General features: G+C 39.4%; 1 protein-coding gene across 6 annotated transcripts in view; it reads left to right on the top strand.

The window, feature by feature from the left end:
* Positions 1-20,026, top strand: part of NAALADL2 (N-acetylated alpha-linked acidic dipeptidase like 2) — a 706,416-nt gene that overhangs the window by 186,631 nt on the left and 499,759 nt on the right. The window contains exon 1 of one of the 6 annotated variants that reach the window (XM_081953460.1): positions 8,720-8,799. The exons of 4 other annotated variants lie outside the window; for them this stretch is intronic. The gene's annotated coding sequence lies outside the window, so the exon portion shown is untranslated. Of the gene's footprint in view, positions 1-8,719; positions 8,800-9,300; positions 9,330-20,026 lie in introns of those variants that run through there. One more of the 6 variants, XM_081953459.1, reaches the window with a different exon arrangement.

Below are 20,026 nucleotides of genomic sequence, written 5' to 3'. Positions count from 1 at the left end.
AATTGTACAGTAAAGTATTTTGAGGTGATTTTTATGTGTACATTCATTGTATCTACCACAAGGGCATAATCCAACTCAGAGCACACTAGGAATCTTCTTGTGATTATGTTGTCATTTTTCCTGTATTAGCACAGCAAACAATATTTCTTGTTTAGTTTCTTTTTCAGGCATGGGAAATTAATTAGGCATCAAAATTCCTTTCTCTTCTACTTTTAGGCACTGTCTTATGCCTAAATATATTTAACTATGTAGTAGGCTATAGTGCTATTATATTTCTCATCTTATATTCTCATCTTTCCTACAACCTTCTCCTGTTGACATGTTATAATTGCTGTCTGTATCTTTTGATTTATGAAGAGTTATGATCTTATGATTTATGATCTATGACATCACTTGTTGTTTGCATGTATGAGCTTCTGCACCGGAGACATATTCCTTGTGTGTCCAATACTTGGCCAATAAAGAATTCTATTCTATTCTATTCTGTTCTGTTCTGTTCTGTTCTGTTCCGTTCCATTCCATTCCATTCCATTCCATTCTCTCTGATAAGCAACACAGAAGGACAATAATCTCATCTATGTCTATGCATGTAGTCATTTTTTCCCTCTCTTACTCTCCATTTTTTTCCTCTCCTGGATTTGTAAGCATTGGGATTCCTCTATACATCCCCTTTATCCTCTGGATAGAGTTACATTGCTCATTGAAGCAGAAGGTTTATGACTTTGGGTGTCATCCTGGACTTGTAGCTCCTGTTGAATCAACAAGTGAAAGTCATGGCCAGGGGATCATTGTCCAGCTTTGGCTGTTACCTCAGTTAGGGGCTAATTGAAGATAGGAGGACCTGACTGGACTTCCCTGACTGGCCATTAAAAACTGTGTGATATGGGGCTGGAAGCATGGTTGGCTTAAAAACCAGGTTGGACCAATTTATGGAAGTCATAGGGCTCACTGGCTATTAGCTTTGATAGCAGTGTGAGTGTTGTTGAAGGGTATCTCCTGGGAGCCTAGTATCATTATGTTGGTTGGCCACTGTGAGAACAGACCATGTATGAATTTTAAGGGTCCTATGTTTATGTCTTTATATTTGTTGCATATCTTACATTGTGATAAGACTTCCGTAACTTTGGTGCAACACAAGAGGGACCGTCTCTCACTGCATCTCCCCTTATTCAGTGGATCTTCTTCACTTCACTTCTCTTCAAGAATTTTGCCCTGAAACCATAACAATTAGCAAAGAGGAGAGGAGAAGAGAGAGAAGGAGAGGGAAAGAAGAAAGAGGAAAGGTTGGGAAGATTGGGAGGGATAGGAAGAGGGGGAGAGAGGATATGAAGGAGAAGAGGTAGAGAGGAGTAGGGGAGAGGAAAGGCAAGAAGGAAAGGGAAAGGGGAGGAGGAAAGAAGAAAGTAGAGAAGGGAGGGAGGGAGGGAGAAAAGGAAAGGAAAGTAGGGTAGCAGCAAAACAAAATAGGTGTATGGCAGGGGTGTCCAAACTTGGGAACTTTAAGACTTGTGGACTTCAACTCCCAGAATTCCCCAGCCAGGAGTTGAAGTCCACAAGTCTTAAAGTTCCCAAGTTTGGACACCCCTGGTGTATGGGATGGTAAAAGCAAAGCAATCTCGATCATATATTTTAATTTTTTATATGGAAAAATGAATGTTTAAAAGTGTTAAAATGTGGTAAGAATAATAACTGTAAGAATATATACTTGTAAATGTGGGTATGAGAGTAAAAAATAAAATAAAATCTCTTTACAAAAAAAATAGAAAATCTGAAGTATCTAACCATATCTGGAATGCATTTTGATTTGCCCTTGACACTTTCCTTCTTCCCAGATGCCTTTTGTTTAATTGTCCACGTTTCTCCTTCCTAACACAGTAGCAATCTGCCTTTCCTTTGAAAAAATATATATGCATTTTCTTCTACCCTCTGGTTCTGCTATCAGTGAAAAAGAACCAGCATGCCTACCTAGATAGCAGAGAGCCATGGGTGATTCCATGCTGTCACAGAACCCATGAGAATTTAAAATCATATATTCTTCTCTTTTTGGAAAAAAAAAGAGAGAAAGTAATAATCCGGACAATAATTTCTTTTACAGCAGATTAGATGAGAAGGGTTTAAAAAGAAATCCAAGAGTTTTAAGTTCTGCACGAATAGTCATAAATGTTCTTAATGAAGAAACCCCAATAGGTTTCTTGGGTAATCTCTATTTTTCTACAAAACAAAATAAAACTATTGATTAAAAAAAAGTTTCATTAGCTCATGCTGACAACATCAGGAACTTTCAAGTCAGAGACAATGGTTTAACAATGCAGTGGATGGTGGGAAGAGACTGCTAATTACAGAATCCAATTAATTAGTTCAGTTGTGCAAATTTAGTGGCTGCATCTTTAATGATGATGATGATGAAGAAGAAGCTGCTATTATTGTGATAGTGATGATAAAAATGATGATGATGTTTAGAATTGTAGTTGCTAAGCAGAAAAAATAATGTGACATTCCTTCCCATTGGGTTGTTAAATTAATCACTATAATTATTGAGTAAGTCATCATGGATAACCATTTGTCTGAAGTGGTACAGAGTTTCCTTCCTAAGCAGGGGGTTGGACTTGAAGACCTCCAAGGTCCCTTCCAACTCTATTATTATTCTGTTCTATCATGTGACTTCAAGTTGTGATTTTACTTCCTCAATCTATTAAAATCTATTAATTTTGCCTGTCAGAAGCTAGTTGATAATCATGCAAATGGTGATCCTGTGGCAGTGTGATACTGTAAAAGTCATAAATACAAGGTTCAGTTGCAAAGCCAATGTTTGGGTCTTTTTTTTTTTATACCATTATATTTTGAATTTCACTGACCAGCACAGTGGCCTAGAAGCCTAGAGTATCTCTTGCCTCACAATCAGGAGACTGTGAGTTTGGTCCTAGGCAGATATTTCTTCCTCTGGACGCAATGAGTTATTGTCTGCTGTGAACTTTGCATAGGTGTCAGGAAGGGCATCCGACCAGTAAACTTTCAAACTCCATTTAGTTGCGCTGACTCCACTCTGATGCAAGGGACTACAGCATGGGTCATCAACCTGGTCCCTACCGCCCACTAGTGGGCGTTTTAGGATTCCAGGTGGGCGGTGGGGATTTCGGAGGTTAAAACCTCCTTTTGAACTAACGCACGCGAGAATGCGTGCATTAGGGATTTCTGAGGTTAAAACCGCCTTTTCTGGGAGTGGGCAGGCGAGCGCAAGCGCATGCACAAGCAAACACGTGGGAAGAAGAAAGGGAGGAGTAGAAACTGTTAGCAGGGACAAGCAGAAGCGGAGCAGAGCAGTTGCAAAAAAGGAGAAAGAAAAGGCAGGAGAGAATTGTTGTTGGCTAATAATAATAAGTGGGCTAACTAGCTCAGCCTTACTTTTGTACATAGCCCTAAGGAAGATTAAAAAAAGGAGATAAAAAGAAAAAGCACTCCTTTCTAAAAAATATTCCGCACTTGTGCAAAAACTGGTGGGCAGTAGGGAAATTTTCCCATCAAGAAAGATCCATTAGTGGGCAGTAGGTAGAAAAAGGTTGACTACCACTGGACTACAGGATCATTAAAAGAAAAAGATTTTTTTTTGAACTTCACTACATGTGGTAGTCAGTAAGCAAGGGCTACCTAATGTGATACCCTGAAAATAAGACAGGATCCTATTTTCTTTTGAACCCCCCCCCCCAAAAAAATAAGCACTTGGCCTTATTTTTGGGGAGGTCTTATTATTTTTGAGATGCAGGAGGCAGCGTGTGTGGTCACCTTATGGCTGCCGCTGTGTTGCAATATTTTCAGGGAGAGCTGATTTCCGGGGGAGGGCTTATTTTAGCGCATGCGCTCAAAAGCCCAATTGGGCTTATTATCCGGGGAGGTTTTATTTTCAGGAAAACAGGGTATATAAACAGTTCTGACATGTTTCTTAGCAAATGATATTCAAAAGCAGCTTGGTATGAGATGCTTTAGTCTACAGAGTCATTCTATGTTGTACAGTGTGCTTCAGATAAGCAAGTCTCCCCATTCTAAGCCAAATATTGAGTGAAGTTGGTCCAAATGATTTCACTGCCCGAGGCAAAGAGTGAAAGGTTATGCATCCTCCCAAATTCCACGTACAGAAATGGACTCAAGAGTAATTCTAAACTCCAACTTCAATCTTTTTAGGACATTTGAGAAAGCTGCTTAGACCCCCCATTCAGTATCTGCTGTCTAAAGCAGCCTTGAATATCTAAACAGTTAAGAATATTAGGAGCAGGATATATTGACTAACCTAAACTTCTTGTTGAAATTGTCTTCACGGTCATGAGTTAATCTATAGGCTTGAAAACTTTCTTCCAAGTGCAAAGTTGAGTCCGTTTTTCCTAACACTGTATGCTGCCAGATATACATTCATACTATTTCCTGAGCTTTTGGACAGTTTGCTCACTCTGTAAAACTTTTTTTTTAAATTAAATGATCACCTGCTGCAATGCCATCTGTTTATGTGCTTTAGAAATATTATTTGTCATTTCCTTTTTAAAAAGTGGACCTTAGAAATGTGAATAAAGGACTAAAAAAAGCAACAACTCTAATCAGCAGATGGACTGGGCAAAGCAGGTTCTCTAAGCAAGCACTCTTGATTGTTTATAGTATTGTTGAGTGGAATTTTCCACAGATTTAATTATCCTCTCTATCAGAAGATGGTAGTAAGGTATTTATTTCTGTAATCAATCTATTACTTCCGGGGAAAAGGCAGAAGGATTGTGTCTGTGTGTTTGTGTGTATCATGTTTAGGGTTTTTTTGTCCCTCTTAACAAATTAGCTGCAATAAAATCTTTATGTAAAGGCTGCTTCTGTATCAGCATTAAATCAAAATTTTGATTGTAGTTTCTTTATTTTTCATTTGGCAAGATTCCTAGGAACATTTATTTGGAAATAAAGTCTTCTTGAATTTTGTGAGAGTTACTTCAAAGTAAGCATGTATAGGATGATATGTTGTCGTATTTCCTTGTAACATTTTCATCCTTCCCTACTTGAAGGTGAATAACCTGTCCACTATTGACCCAGAGTTTTGAGATTAGAACCACATTCAATAGGTATCCTGAAAGAATTTGACTAATACTGAAGAGTGTTAATATTAAACTTGGCAGATCAAAAGCAAAAATGAGGCTAAATCAAGAATATAAGCAAAGATGTAAGATACATTTCATCTGCTGCTTTATAGGACCATAAAAATAGTCCTGTTAGATTGGGCCAAGACCCATTTTAGTCTACTATTTTTGCTTATCACATGCAGGTGGTGCTGAGATACTAGTATTGTTCTTCTGCAATTGGTATTTAGAGGTATTATTTCCCCAACATAAAGATAACATTTATGTTCAAGACTTGATAGTCCTCCATAACCCTGCTCCTTTTTCGTGTGCATCAGTTTTTTAAAAATTACTGATGACTGCTTCGACAAGTCCCTGCAGTTTTCTTGGTAATGTTTCTTTTTTCCAGAAATGGTTTGCTATTGCCTGCTTCCTGCGGGGGGGGGGGGACAGAGAGCGAGAGAGAGAGGGAGGGAGGAAGGGAGGGAGAGAGAGAGAGGGAGAGGGAGAGGGAGAGGGAGAGAGGGAGGGAGGGAGGGAGGGAGAGAGAGAAAGAGAGAGAGAGAAAGAGAGAGAGAGAGAGAGAGAGAGAGAGAGAGAGAGAGAGAGAGAGAGAGAGAGACTGGTCTTAACCCAGTGGTCATTCAGTGGTTAAGAGGCTTATTGTCTGGAAAAGCTGGCAACCCATGTTCGAGACCCAAGCACCATATGACAGGGTGAGCTTCTGTCCCTGCCCCAGCTAATCCAGCAGTTTGGAAACATGCAAGTAGATAAATAGGTACCACTGCAGTGAGGAGGTAACTGTGCTCCATGATGTCATGCTGGCCACATGACCACAGAAATGTCTTCAAACAGCCCTGGCTCAATGGCCTTGAAACAGAGATGAGCACTGCCACCTATGTACAGTCGGCAACAATGGGCGGAGGGAAATCCACAGAGAATCCTTTACCTTTGTTGTTGTTGTTGTTCCTAAAGTGGGATCAGAGCTCATGTCTCTTGGTTTGTAGCTTGTGTGCCTAAACCACCTCCCCAAACAGGCTCTTTTCATGAACTTAGCCAATCTCTTTTTTAAACCACCAAAGCTTGTGTTCTTTACCACATCATGCAGTAATAATTTCTAGAAATGAGGCTGTATGACAATGCTTTCTATTGACTTTTTCATTGGTGGACCAGTATTGGCTTTCAGTGCTATGATTGGAATTCATGGCTCTAGATATTCTGCAGATATTAGAGATTTTAATGATATCTGGTTTCAGAAGTATCTGCAGGATACAGATTTAAAAGTCAAGATAATGGTTCTGGTGGCACCATAGAAGCCTGGGTTTCTATCTGTGTTGTATAATGCATATAAAAATGGGATGGGTTCTGATCACATTGTAGTTGTACCATGTTCAGGAGTGGGATTCAGCCGGTTCGCACCAGTTCGGGCAAACAGGATATTAATTTTGCATCCAGTTCGCTGAACCGGTTGTTGCAAGGACTGGCTGGCCCTGCCCACCCTGCCCTTTCCCTCCCAGGAGTGTCCACATGTCCCATTAATCATGCTACGTAAATGCAGGCCCTGTGTGGAGGCTCTGGGAGGGTGAAAATGGACTTCCTGGAAGTCAGGAAATAGGCCCTTTTCTGGCTTCCGGAGCCCAGAACTGGCCATTTTCACCCTCCTGGAGGCTCGGGGAAGCCTCCAGAGCCTGGAGAGGGAAAATGGGCCTATCAGAAGTTCTGGAAGTCCAAAAATGGGCCTGTTTCCACCTTCAGATGACCTTCACAGCCTGGGGGAGGCCGCTTTTGCCCTCCAGGAGGCTCAAGAAAAACCTTTGGATCCTGGGAAGGGTGAAAATACCTCACCCCACCATGGTGCAGGAGGCTGAGTAGGCCACGCCCACCATGGCTACGCCCACCCAGCATCCGGGCAGAGAACCGGTTGCCAGCATTTTTGAATTCCACCACTGACCATGTTGACTTTTTTTTAATGATATTCTATAGACATCTTGCTGCATTCCCTGGAATAAGGGTACTTTAGCTCAGCAATTTGATATGTTCCTCAAGTAACATAAGTGGATTTCATCATCAGTGTTAAGTAAGTAAACTCCCCGTTAGGAGAGTAAATGTGGGTTAGACAGAATCACCACCAGATGGATTCGTAACTGGCTGACCAAACCGCACTCAACGTGTAGTCCTCAATGGAACTGCATCTACATGGAGGGAAGTATGCAGTGGAGTACCCCAAGGCTCTGTTTTAGGCCCAGTACTCTTCAACATCTTCATCAATGATTTGGATGAGGGAATAAATGGGGAACTCATCAAATTTGCAGATGACACCAAGCTGGCAGGAATAGCCAACGCTCCAGAAGATAGGCTTAAGATACAGAAGGATCTTGACAAACTTGAACATTGGGCACTATCTAATAAAATGAAATTCAATGGTGAAAAGAGTAAGGTTCTACATTTAGGCAACAAAAACGAAATGCACAGGTACAGTATAGGTGGTACCGTGCTCAATAGTAGTAACTGTGAGAGGGATCTTGGAGTTCTAGTGGACAGCCATTTAAATATGAGCCAGCAGTGTGCAGCAGCTGCCAAAAAAGCCAACACAGTTCTAGGCTGCATCAACAGAGGGATAGAATCAAGATCACGTGAAGTGTTAATACCACTTTATAATGCCTTGGTAAGGCCACACTTGGAATACCGCATTCAGTTCTGGTCGCCACGATGTAAAAAAGATGTGGAGACTCTAGAAAGAGTGCAGAGAAGAGCAACAAAGATGATTAGGGGACTGGAGACTAAAACATATGAAGAACGGTTGCAGGAACTAGATATGTCTAGCTTAAGAGAAAGAAGGACTAGGGGAGACATGATAGCAGTGTTCCAATATCTCAGGGGTTGCCACAAAGAAGAGGGAGTCAAACTATTCTCCAAGGCACCTGAGGGTAGAACAAGAAGTAATGGGTGGAAACTAATCAAGGAGAGAAGCAACTTAGAACTGAGGAGAAACTTCCTGACAGTTAGAACAATTAATCAGTGGCACAGCTTGCCTCCAGAAGTTGTGAATGCCCCAACACTGGAAGTCTTTAAGAAGATGTTGGATAGCCATCTGTCTGAAACGGTATAGGGTTTCCTGCCTAGGCAGGGGGTTGGACTAGAAGACCTCCAAGGTCCCTTCCAACTCTACTATTGTATTGTATTGTATTGTAAGTGTGCAGAGAAGTGTAATGAGAGTGGTATGGAAGAACACGCACAAACCAGCATACAGGGACACCGAATAGTATAAAATATAGTAGTTTACTGTGTGGAAATATAGAGGTATTCAAGTCCGGTTAACAGTCCAAGTCATACATGGTTCAGTCAGTCAGTTATCAATGTTCTCAGTTAAGGAATGATCTTTCGAACACAGTCCAGTATATTATAATCAGTTAAGGCTAACAGTAGCAAAACACAGTAACTCACAAGCAATATCAAGCAGTATCCACGATCAGCATCTAACAAACAGAGAGCTAACCCTCATTCTGGCTCCCTCTTATAGCTGCTTGAGACATACCAGCAACCAATCACATTACAGCAGTACTTAAAGCTACAGTACTACCATCCTGGTTTATATATTGCTAACCCAACTGTTAGCTTACATTCCTAACAATCACCACCTTTGATTTTGCATAATCCAGAAGGAACAGAGTTGGAAGATATCTTGGAGGTCCTCTTCTCCAAACCCCTGTTCAAGCAGGTGACCCAATACAATTGTGGACAAATCACCATCTAATCTCTTCTTAAAAATCTCCAGTGGTGGAGTACCCACAAATTCTAGAGGCAAGCTACATCACTGGTTATTTGTTGTCACAGACTGGAAATTTATCCTTAGTTCTACATTGGATCTCTCCTTGATAAATTTCCATCCATTACTTCTGGGCCTGTCCTCAGGTGCTTTGGAGAGTAGGTTGACACCCCTCTTTTCTGTGATAGATCCTCAAATATTGCAAGATAGCTATTTTGATCTTGGGGATAAATACGTAATGTTCATTTGAATGGACAATTCCTTGATCGTTTTTCCTATCTTTTGTCTGTAGTTGGGTTAAAGGCATAGTACAGAATTATATCACACTTTAATTTTAAAAACTATTAACAAACCACATATTCACTCTTATTAGCCTGAGCCAAGGTTACAATAAATGGCAAACCATGGTGGCTTGAAATAATCCCCTAACATTACATCTACTGCATTGTGAAAATCCAGCCCATTTGCAACCTCTGGTACATGTAAGGTTATCCACAATGATATTTCAATCTAATAATAGTTTTTTGTAGATCATTTATTTGGGGGTGGGGGTGGCACTTAAATGCAGCTCAATAAACTTTCCATAAATATACCCCGAATTGCTTGAGAGCTGAGCATTGCTGCCTCTGTCTTTGCACTTTAGAATAGTTTTAGTACTGCGATGACTTTGATATCAAAAGGAAATCACTTTAATATGTGCTCAGGAAAATAATGGCATTGTGGATTTGCCAAATAAACTCCAGCCCAAATAATTGAGGTGTTTATATAATCTGCCAGATGGTGGATTAACATGAGATAATTCTGTCTCTTGCAATTACTTTCATTTAAATTTTAATAAACAAATAATATTAAGGTGGGGGGAAAGAGTCCATGTAGTTCTATTTTCTTGGGCAAGCCATAATCTATAATTATTAGCAAAGTCTAAAAGAAGACAAGTGTTTTTCACATTTGGCAATTTTAAAATGTGTGAACTTCAACTTCCTGAATTCCCTAGCCAGCATTTTTGGCTGGGAAATTTTGAGAGCTGAAGTTGATACATCTCAAAATTGCCAAGTTCAGAGAAGAGTGGTCTGTGGCATGCACATCTGTTATGAAAGTAATGCAAAATATAAATTTGATCACTGCAGGTCATTTATTTCTGATCTTGTTTGTGTGTTTACTTATTTAAATCAATTATGATATGTGGAGAGTCCACTCATCTCATTTCCACATTTTCCACAAATGAAATTCAATGGTGAAAAAAGTAAGGTTCTACATTTAGGCAAGAAAAACAAAATGCACAGGTAGAGTATATGTGGTACCTACTTACCCCCTGGAAACATATACTGTGGTGGTGGTGGTGGGGAAAGACACCCCTAACACCCCGTGCTCTATGTGTTCTGTTAAGAGCCTGCTTTGCCTTAAACGGGTTCCACCGTTATTTGTTTATTAATATTATTTGTTCAACCAACAAATGCTCTGTCTTACACATTGTCCCAAAAAAAATAAGAAACACAAAATACAAGCTGGGCGGATATGACCTTCTAGACAACCCCAACTCTGCCAAGGACCTTGGAGTACTCATCCAGTGCCAGAGCTCACTGTAAGAGCATTGCCAAAAAGGCATTAAGAGTTGTTAACCAGGGAGGATCCAACGTTGCGACGATACGGATGTGCGGTCTTGATGCTCCGAGACTGCAGCTGATACGTTTGCTGCTGGGTGGTCCAATCAGACCTAAACCGTCCCGTAGAGATGGTGAACAGGAAGAATACGTCTTGCTGATCTCAGGGACATCACAAAGTCCCTGATCGATGCAAGAGAAGTTCTTCAAGCCATCGACAAAAAATCCAGCCAAGGCTGATGAAGTCAGGGCGGCTCCAAAATGGAAGGATACGGAAAGAGAAAATGTTTCCAGCTGGTGAGGAATTTTTACCATTTTAAAAGAGACTGCCTATAAAAAACTTAAAATTAATTTTTACTTTTACTTTTACTTTCTTTACTGATTATCCTGGCTTGGCACTCCAAGGTCTCACTGCTTGTTTATAGAGAATGATAAGAAGAAAAGCATACAGATGTCCCTTTGAAGTATATCTTTAACCAGAGAAAAGTGAAAATAAAACTTTATTGTGAATTTATGCTTAATCTTGTAAAAACCTTCCAGCAGTTTGTTAGCTTGAGATAATGGCACAACTTCAACAGCAGAAAGAAACTTTAAGCCTGCAAAAGATATTCTTAGAAATTCAGAAATTATCAAACACATTTGAGAAGACGGAGAAGAAGTTGGAAGGCTTAGAGCATCTAACAGTAAAATATGATGACATTGGAGATTTTTATCAAGTGGAAAAAGTGGAGGTTAGAATCCTAAAAACCAAAGAGGAAAATGACCATAAAGAAATTAAATCTGCTGATATTTATCATGATTGGTTTGTGTCTGGTGATGGAAAGAGTGGAATACTGAAAGAGGAATTAAATGGAGGGGAACTCTATCCCAGATGGCAAGATACAGAAGCAGAGAAAACAAAAGAATTTATGGATTTAAAGAGAGAAATTTTATTAGCGACATCATTGATAATACTACTGACAATTAAAAATAAGCTGATTAAGGAAACAGAAGAAGGGCATCAAAATTACATGAGATATTTTATAAGCAATGAGTTGCTAAGAGGAGTCCATACAAATTTGATGAAGGAGATGATTAGAGGATTGATACCACAAATGGCAGAAGACATGAGACTGTTTTGCTACTGGAATCTTGGTATATTTTATGATGGACGTTTAAACAATTATAGTCAAATGAAAATGGAGATATGATGATGGTAACATGTATAAATATCTGAGTTAAAATACTTGAGTTAATATGAATTATGGTTAATGACTGTGGAAGAGAAAATCTTTTGTAACCAACTGATACACTTTCTACAGTATATAAAGAAGGAACATTCTTTGTATCGTGTTTGTTTTGAAAATAAAGAATAATTTTTTTTTTTTAAAAAAAGAGTTGTTAACCTAATCTTGCATAGCCTCTTCTCCAGTAATATTGAACTGCAAACTAGGTCATACAAAACATTTGCTAGATCAATTCTCAAATACAGCTCATCTGTCTGGAACCAGCACTGCATATCAGATATAAATACAATCGAATGAGTCCAGAGATATTTCATGAAAAGACTCCTCCACGCCTCTGCTGACAACAGAACACCTCATGCCACCAGCCTTGAAATTTTGGGCCTAGACAAATTAGAACTTCACTGTCTTCGATCCGACCTAAGCGTAGTACATAAAATTATCTGCTACAATGTCCTTACCTATCAATGAATACTTCAGCTTCAACCACAGCAACACACGAGCACATAATAGATACAAAATTATGATAAACCATTCCAAACTTGATTGCAGAAAATACGACTTCCGTAACCAAGTTGTCAATGCCTGGAATGCACTATTTGACACTGTGGTTTCTTCCCCAAACCTCCAAAACCGTAACCTTAGACTGTTTACTGTTGACCTCCCGCCATTCTTAAGAAATCTTTAAGGGGTGTCCATAAGCGCACCAGCGTGCCTACCGTCCCAGTCCTAATGTTTCCATGTATTCATATTCATTTCCTGCATTCATAATCATGTTTACACTTACATCTGTTATCTAATTCACGCTTGATGAAATAAAAAATAAATCAATGAAATAATTGAAATAGATAAATAGATGGTTTCCACTGTACAGCGCTGTGGAATTGCCATGGTAACGGATCCACAAGGGGGCTCCCTCTGGTAAGGGGGAAAATCCAACATTAGAAATTGCGGAGACATTCATGGAAGGAGGGATGGGATAAATAAATACCCAGGCAGTGCCGAGTTATCAGCTAGTGAATAAATAACAATCAGTGGTGGACCACTCGTTGTCAAAGCCACTATTAGTGGACTGCAGGGAGACATCCTTCCCACCTCTCACAACCTTTTTGGTTCGCTTTACATACCATGTCTGGAGTTGAAAATAGTCGAAAAGAAAAATTTCTAGCAAAATTAAATTTTGCTTGGCCACCTTATAGCGGCAACTAAGAAGAGAGTTAACCTTCTGTGCTGTATTTTTCACTGCAGACCTGACTGGGAGAGCTAGATTAACCCAGAAGGAACACAGGGTTATTCATGGTGAAAACTGCCCTTCTGGCCCAGTGCTAATTGGCTTTTCACATTTGGACGGCATCTAAATTACCCCAGTGAGCTGTGCAGCCCAACACACCTGGATGCTAATATTGATCACCTGAACTTTCTCATACCTGCCACCATACAATATGTCTCGGGACAGCACGTTCTCACCTGTTCTGCCAGGATGCAGTTCCCACACATCTGTATATTTTGCATTTGTTGACAAATTTTCTGTGCTAAAATAAATGGATGTTCTGAATAAATGGATATTAAATATGATTAGTAGCATTTCAAAGCTTTGCTTGAAAAGGGGGATATTCATAAATGGAGAACAATGCCAATCAAGGCTTGCATTTGAAATGGGAGAAATGTGCTTGCTTTAATATAATAAACATGGTTGTTTACACAGCTACTTTGAAGTTATAAAGCTACTAAGATTACTTCTGTTTTATAATGATTGGAATATTATTTTTTTCCATTTTCCATGCCATTTGCCTGACATTTAATCTCATAACAGCATTACTTTTATAGGCTATTGGAGATCTTTTACTTTTAATAATGTCCCTGTTCATAAATAAAACATTGAAACAATGTGGTACGTTTACAATGGGTACAAGGGAGCTTTCTTAATAGTTTTTAATTCCTCTTGAATCTCTCTAAATATATCAACTCTTGTAAGCCACTATTTGCTGTTATTTAAACACGGTGTTTGACAAGCTTCAGAAATGGGGGGAAAATTGTTGATGCTATGGTAACTATCTTCATTCCTAAGGTAGCTTTTAAAATTCTCTTTTAACTGTAAATGTAGTCACTCAGTTTCTAAATATTTTATTAGCCTATTTCTTTCATTATAAACACTCAAACTAAATCTCTCCTTACTGGTGTAAATCAGCAGGAAATAACACAAGTCAGAGGAGTTTCTGTAATATAGATAAAGCAGAAACAAATTGGTAGATGTTAGGGTCCCCCCCCCCCCGATTTGCATATTTGCTAAAGGGTAGTTCTAGGCTGTGGCTCTTCCCACAAAGGTTGCAGCTGATAAAAAATAAATAAATCTGTGCTTGCTACCGAGGGTCCCATTTTTCCATCAGAGTTGTTTTTGTCATCTGAGAAGAAATTGGAGTCATTTTTTTCATCTTTAATACAAGGTAGAAACCAGTGATGGAGTTCATATTTTTTTACTACTGGTTCTGTGCGCATGGCATGGTGGGTGTGGCATGGATTGGTGGGCGTGGCAGTGGAAGGATACTGTAAAATCCCCGTTTCTTGCTGATCAGCTGGGACTCGCGAGGCAGAGAATAGATGGGGGCGGGGCCAGTCAGAGGTGTTATTTACTGGTTCTCTGAACTACTCAAAATTTCCGCTACCAGTTCTCCAGAACTGATCAGAACCTGCTGAATACCACCTCTGGTAGGCAGTAATAGGATAAAAACCAAGGAGGAAAAATACCAATTGCAACTGGACCAAAAGAGCAAAAAAGAGCAATATCCCAACATATAACATACTTATTCTTCAAAACCTTTGGACTTCTTTTAATCCATTAAAATATATTTTGGAGAAAAGTGGTGGCACATCCTTGCATTGGGAAGGAGGAAATTTTATAAGAATCTACCCTTCCTCCCCAAGACAACTCATGCTACTGATTGAGGGATGGAGTTTGTTTGGATTTTTATTATATGGTGGATTTTTTTTGAAAAAAAAGTCCTCAGACATACTTCTGTGTGAGTTGAGTGCCTATTTAAATTTGTTCAATAATAAATTAGGCAGGTAAGGTAACAGGGTTCCGTGTGACTTCGGCGTTTTGTTATGCTGGCCACATGACCATGGAGACGTCTTCAGACAGCACTGGCTCTTCGGCTTTGAAATGGATATGAGCACCGCCCCCTAGAGTCGGGAATGACTAGTACATATGTGTGAGGGAAACCTTTACATACATACATACATACATACATACATACATACATACATATCTATATATATATATTTGTGTGTGTGTGTGTGTGTGTTCCCGTGTATGTGTGTGTATGAATATAGTCATGTGACATATAATGATCTTTTTTTGTGTTTGCAGATCTGGGGTGGGCATGGCCTGTGCGTGATGAACATGGCCCCACCCTGACCTATGGGGATAGAGAAGAGTTTTCATAGAAGCATTATAATGCTTTTCCTTTGCTGAACCAGCACAATTGATACCATCACAAAGTTTTCTTGATGACATTTCAGAAGGGGCTTGCCATTGCCTTCTATCAGGTTTTTTTAAAAATAACAACTGAGTCTAGCTTTATAGCCCAGTGTTTTCTCACTAGTCCCCCATCCAAATATTAACACTTTTTGAGATCAGTAAATGTTGACATAGAGCACTTGATTTATAATGTGTTTGTTCATTGAATTTTTATTGTATAGTTCCACACGGGATTAATGTTTAATGAAAACTATTCCGAAGCCCTCAAGAAGCCCTAGGAAGGAAGGAAGGAAGGAAGGAAGGAAGGAAGGAAGGAAGGAAGGAAGGAAGGAAGGAAGGAAGGAAGGAAGGAGAGGGATGGGATTGAGAAGAATGGAGGCAGGAAAGGAGAGTGGGAGGGAGGGAGGGAGGGAGGAAGGAAGAAGAGGCACTGGATCTTTATAATATAGCAATCATCTATTGATAAGAGCCAAGGTGGTGCAGTGGTTAGAATGCATACTCCAGGCTACTTCCACTGATCACCAGCTGCCAGCAGTTTGGAAGATGGAATCTCACCAGGCTCAAGGTTGACTCAGCCTTCCATCCTTCCGAGGTGGGTAAAATGAGGACCCAGATTGTTAGTGGCAATATGATGACTCTGTAAACCACTTAAAGGTGGCTGTAAAGCACTATGAAGTGATATATAAGTCTAAGTGCTATTGTCAATCAGAAAGGTTGGCAGTTCGGCGGTTCAAATCCCTAGCACTGCATAATGGAGTGCGCTCCCATTACTTGTCCCAGCTTCTGCCAACCTAGCAGTTCGAAAGCAGGTAAAAAAATGCAAGGTAACAGTGCTCCGTGTGCATTCAGCATTTTGTCATGCCGGCCACATGACCACGGAGATCTTTTCGGACAGTGCTGGCTCTTCAGCTTTGAAACAGAGATGAGCATCGGCCCCTAGAGTCGGGAATGACTAGCGCATATGTGAGAGGGAAACCTTTATATAACATGAGCTGGAGCGTGGGCTGCCTTATTAACAAAATAAAAGATGCCTAGTTTCTGTCAAAGGTTAAGGAATCCACTTCTGTTAGTGTTCTCCAAGGGTTACAAGTCAAGTGCAGAGTGGTTTTAGCGAACTGCCCATCTGTTTCCTTTGCTGTACCCATTCCCTTTGCTCTTGTCTCCAGAGTAAACAGTGAATGCTCATACCAGATGATTAACGCAGTTCACACACACAGGTCTCTAGCTTTGGGACTACCAATTCCCACTAAGGGGAGTAAATGTTTTATGCCAAGGCCTCTAAACCTGATTGTTAGTCTGTTTCTTCTCCTGTCGTCCTCTTTTATCACCCAACACTTTCAGTAAGAAAGCCTGTCATTTTCCTTTGATGTTATTTAAAATACTTTCAATGTACCATTTTCTCTTTGTCGTTTTTAATTTCTGGATGCATTTGTCTAATTAGGAACAATGAAAGTGTCACCTGAATTGAAAGTATCATGGCTCTCTGTGTACATATATCTACATGTGTGGGTGGGAAAATACAGATCTTGAAAAATGAAATGTCATTTTGCAGTTAATTGCCGTGTGGAACAGAAGTCTTAGATGAACATTTTAATGGTGAGGAGGGTGGAAAGAGAGGTCATTTTTTTTCAGATCTAGCTTGCTCAAATTGGTACAGGGCATTTGTGGTGTGTGTATCAACAAAACAGAACAAAAATCAAAATTTTGTCTGTGATTTTCTAATCAAAGCTCCTTCACTTTTACATACATCAATGACATTTTCTTTTACTTTATATATATATATATATATATATATATATATATATATATATATATATATATATATATATGTGTGTGTGTGTGTGTGTGTGTGTGTGTGTGTGTGTGTGTGTGTGTGTGTTGTATTTGTGCTGATAAATAAATAAATAAAGGGAGACTAGTATGGATCCATTTCAAGCTGTTTTTGGGCATACCAGGGGTTGTAACACAAACACACACACACACACACACACACACACACACACACACACACATATATATATATATATATATATATATATATATATATATATATATATATATATATATATAATTTACATATAAATATATTGAATACAGTGTAATTGTCCCGGCATTCCACTTGTCACGAAACAAAGGTAAAAACAAAATAACATATATACTATTTTAAACAGTGCTAGTGTTGTGCAGTAATTTATGACCATCATATTCTAGTATATCAACTTATCTATCATTCTAATACCTACATTCTAATACATACGTAATGTCTCTTTCCATGTCCACCTAATTGATTCTTCCACATTGCCACTTCTACCTCATATTTCTAACTATCTCATGTAGCATAGTATTCTGTATCTCCTTTATCTTTTATTTTTAGCATTAGTCTGTCCATTTCTGCAGGGACTAGAATCTTCCTTATCGTCTCCTCCACTGCAGTGCATACACAATTCTTCTGGCGGTCAAGATGTGTAATATTCGGTATATTGTCTCTTTATCATAACCATCTGATATACCATATTTTTCGGAGTATAAGACACACCTTTTTCCCTCAGAAAAGAGGCTGAAAATCTGGGTGCATCTTATACACTGCGTACAGCATTTTTTGCCTCGCAAAACCCCACCCCATTCACCAAAATGGCCATGCATAGCCTCTAGGAAGCTTTTAGAGAGCTCCTGGGGTCTGGGGAAGGCAGAAATGAGCAAAACACAGCCCATTTTTTGCTCAATTCCCCCCCCCCCCCAGCCACCAGGGGCACTCTATAAACTTCCTAAAGGCGATCCATGCCCTTTTTAAAATGAAAAACAGGCCTGTTCTCATGAAAAATGGGCCATTTTTTGCTTGTTTGTGCCCCCCCCCCCATCTCCCAGGAGAATTCTGCAAGCTCCCTAAAGGCTATTTATGCCTTTTGGGGAGGAAAAACAGGGCTGTTTTCGCAAAAAAAGGAGGGAGGTTCGCAGAGTGCAAAACTTTTTTTAAAAAACATTTCCTCTTCAAAACCTTGCTGCGTTTTATACTCCGGTGCGACTTATACTCCAAAAAATATGGTAATACCTAGTAAAAATAATTCTGGCTTAAAGTCTATATGTTATCTGGTCATTTTTTTCTAACCACGTATGCATTTGTATCCAAAATTTCCTTTCCTTTGTACAGGTCCACCACATGTGGTAATATGGGCCAGGTATTTGTTTACATTTCCAACAGTTTGGGGACATATTGCTAAACATTTTGGCCAATCTTGTCGGGGGGCAAATGCCACCTATACAACATTTTATAAAGATTTTGCTTATATGATGTGGCCATTGTCAATTTCTCTCCCAAAGCTCATCTCTTTAACTTGTTCTTCTTCCATTTTATAATTCAATAAATAATAATTCTCAATTTGTCATCCGTCCCCATTAATACCTTGTCGAATGTTATTAATTCTCTATAAAAAAACCCATGTTTTCATATCTTTCACAAAACACAATTGTATCTGCAGGTACAACCACCACTCCAATTCCACCCATTGGTCTTTTAGTTCTAATCTGATTTTCAAATTACCATTCTCATCTCTGAGTTTGCTTCAGAGATGGTATTCAGCCGGTTCGGACCAGTTTGGGTGACCCAGTAGCGGAGATCATGGGTGGGCCTGCTCACCCACCCCGACGCTATGCCATCCTATTTAGCCATGCGCAGAAAGTGCAAGCACGAGCAAAGCACATATGTGGGTGGCCAGGCGCATGTGCGGAAGGTGCGCATGCGAGGCAAACCAGTAGTAAAAATAAGTGAAACCTACCACTGGCTGGCTTGCTTGTTTTCTTGCAGATATTTCATTACTCTAATTAGGTAATATCATCAGTGCTGGTAAGGAGTTTATATTCCGTTCTCTTGCCTGTCTGTGTGGGTGAGGATGGTCTTAGACATTGCTGCTGGCTTCATTGGCAGTTTTTTAATTCATAGGGGCTTGGGTCAATCAATTTAGATCTCTATGAGTTGAATCGTCCACCTTGATTTTATCCTGGGAGTAATGATTTATGGTGGTAGGAAGATAAATGAAAGCCACCAGTTTTATCCTTGATTTTCCCAGCTATAGTTTCAACGTGATTTTGTGACACTTTTTTTTCAAGAGCCAAGAGTTTATTGTATGAGGTAAGGGGCATTTTCACCTTTTAATTATGCCAGAGGGAAGCACAGCTTGTGCAAACACTGACAGCTTTGGATGCGATTAGTTTAATGATAGCTGTATTCTTCAAGGGGAATAAACTTTATGTGTGAGAGAAGAATCTTTTTATCAGATCTGGATAGGATTCGCTATTTAAACTTCTATTAATTTTGTTTTGTTTCTATAAGTGGAGTTTAATAAGCTGAAGGTCAGGAACTGCACTGGTGAAGGATATTGTGCTGCTGCATTTTCTTAGAAATGCTCAAGAGAATTACCCGAACTTTGATACATATGGAGTGTTGGCTGACCTACTATGTTCATTTCTACACTAGGGTATTTTGTAACTATTTTGATAAGTTAAACTTTTTTAAAGAGTTAAAAAGAATGGGAAAGAAAAACTGCTTTTCTTTGAACTACTTTATGGTTTCTTGCAAACTCAGTTTTCACAAGTTCCCAGATTATTAAAAATATGCCTTGGTGATTGTGCCAGAAAACTTAACAAAATGCTTTAGATGTAGCACCAGTTCTTGAAAAACAGAGTTGTATGTATCTTCTCAAATTCTGATGTGGCTTCCTAAAATTTTAATTCAAGCATGTGGAGGTCTTTCTCAGACAGTAATCATATGTGTTTATGCATGACAGAGTTTTCCACTATTGGAATTGGGCTCTTCTCCAGTGAGACCTTCCTTCTCATTAGGTGGCCAAAGTATTTGAGTTTCCTCTTCATGATCTGGCCTT

The sequence above is a fragment of the Natrix helvetica genome (assembly GCF_964273705.1).
Source record: "Natrix helvetica genome assembly, chromosome: 5".
Lineage (NCBI taxonomy): Eukaryota > Metazoa > Chordata > Lepidosauria > Squamata > Natricidae > Natrix > Natrix helvetica.
Note: the sequence above shows the minus strand (reverse complement) of the source record. Positions and strands in the feature narration are given on the sequence as shown.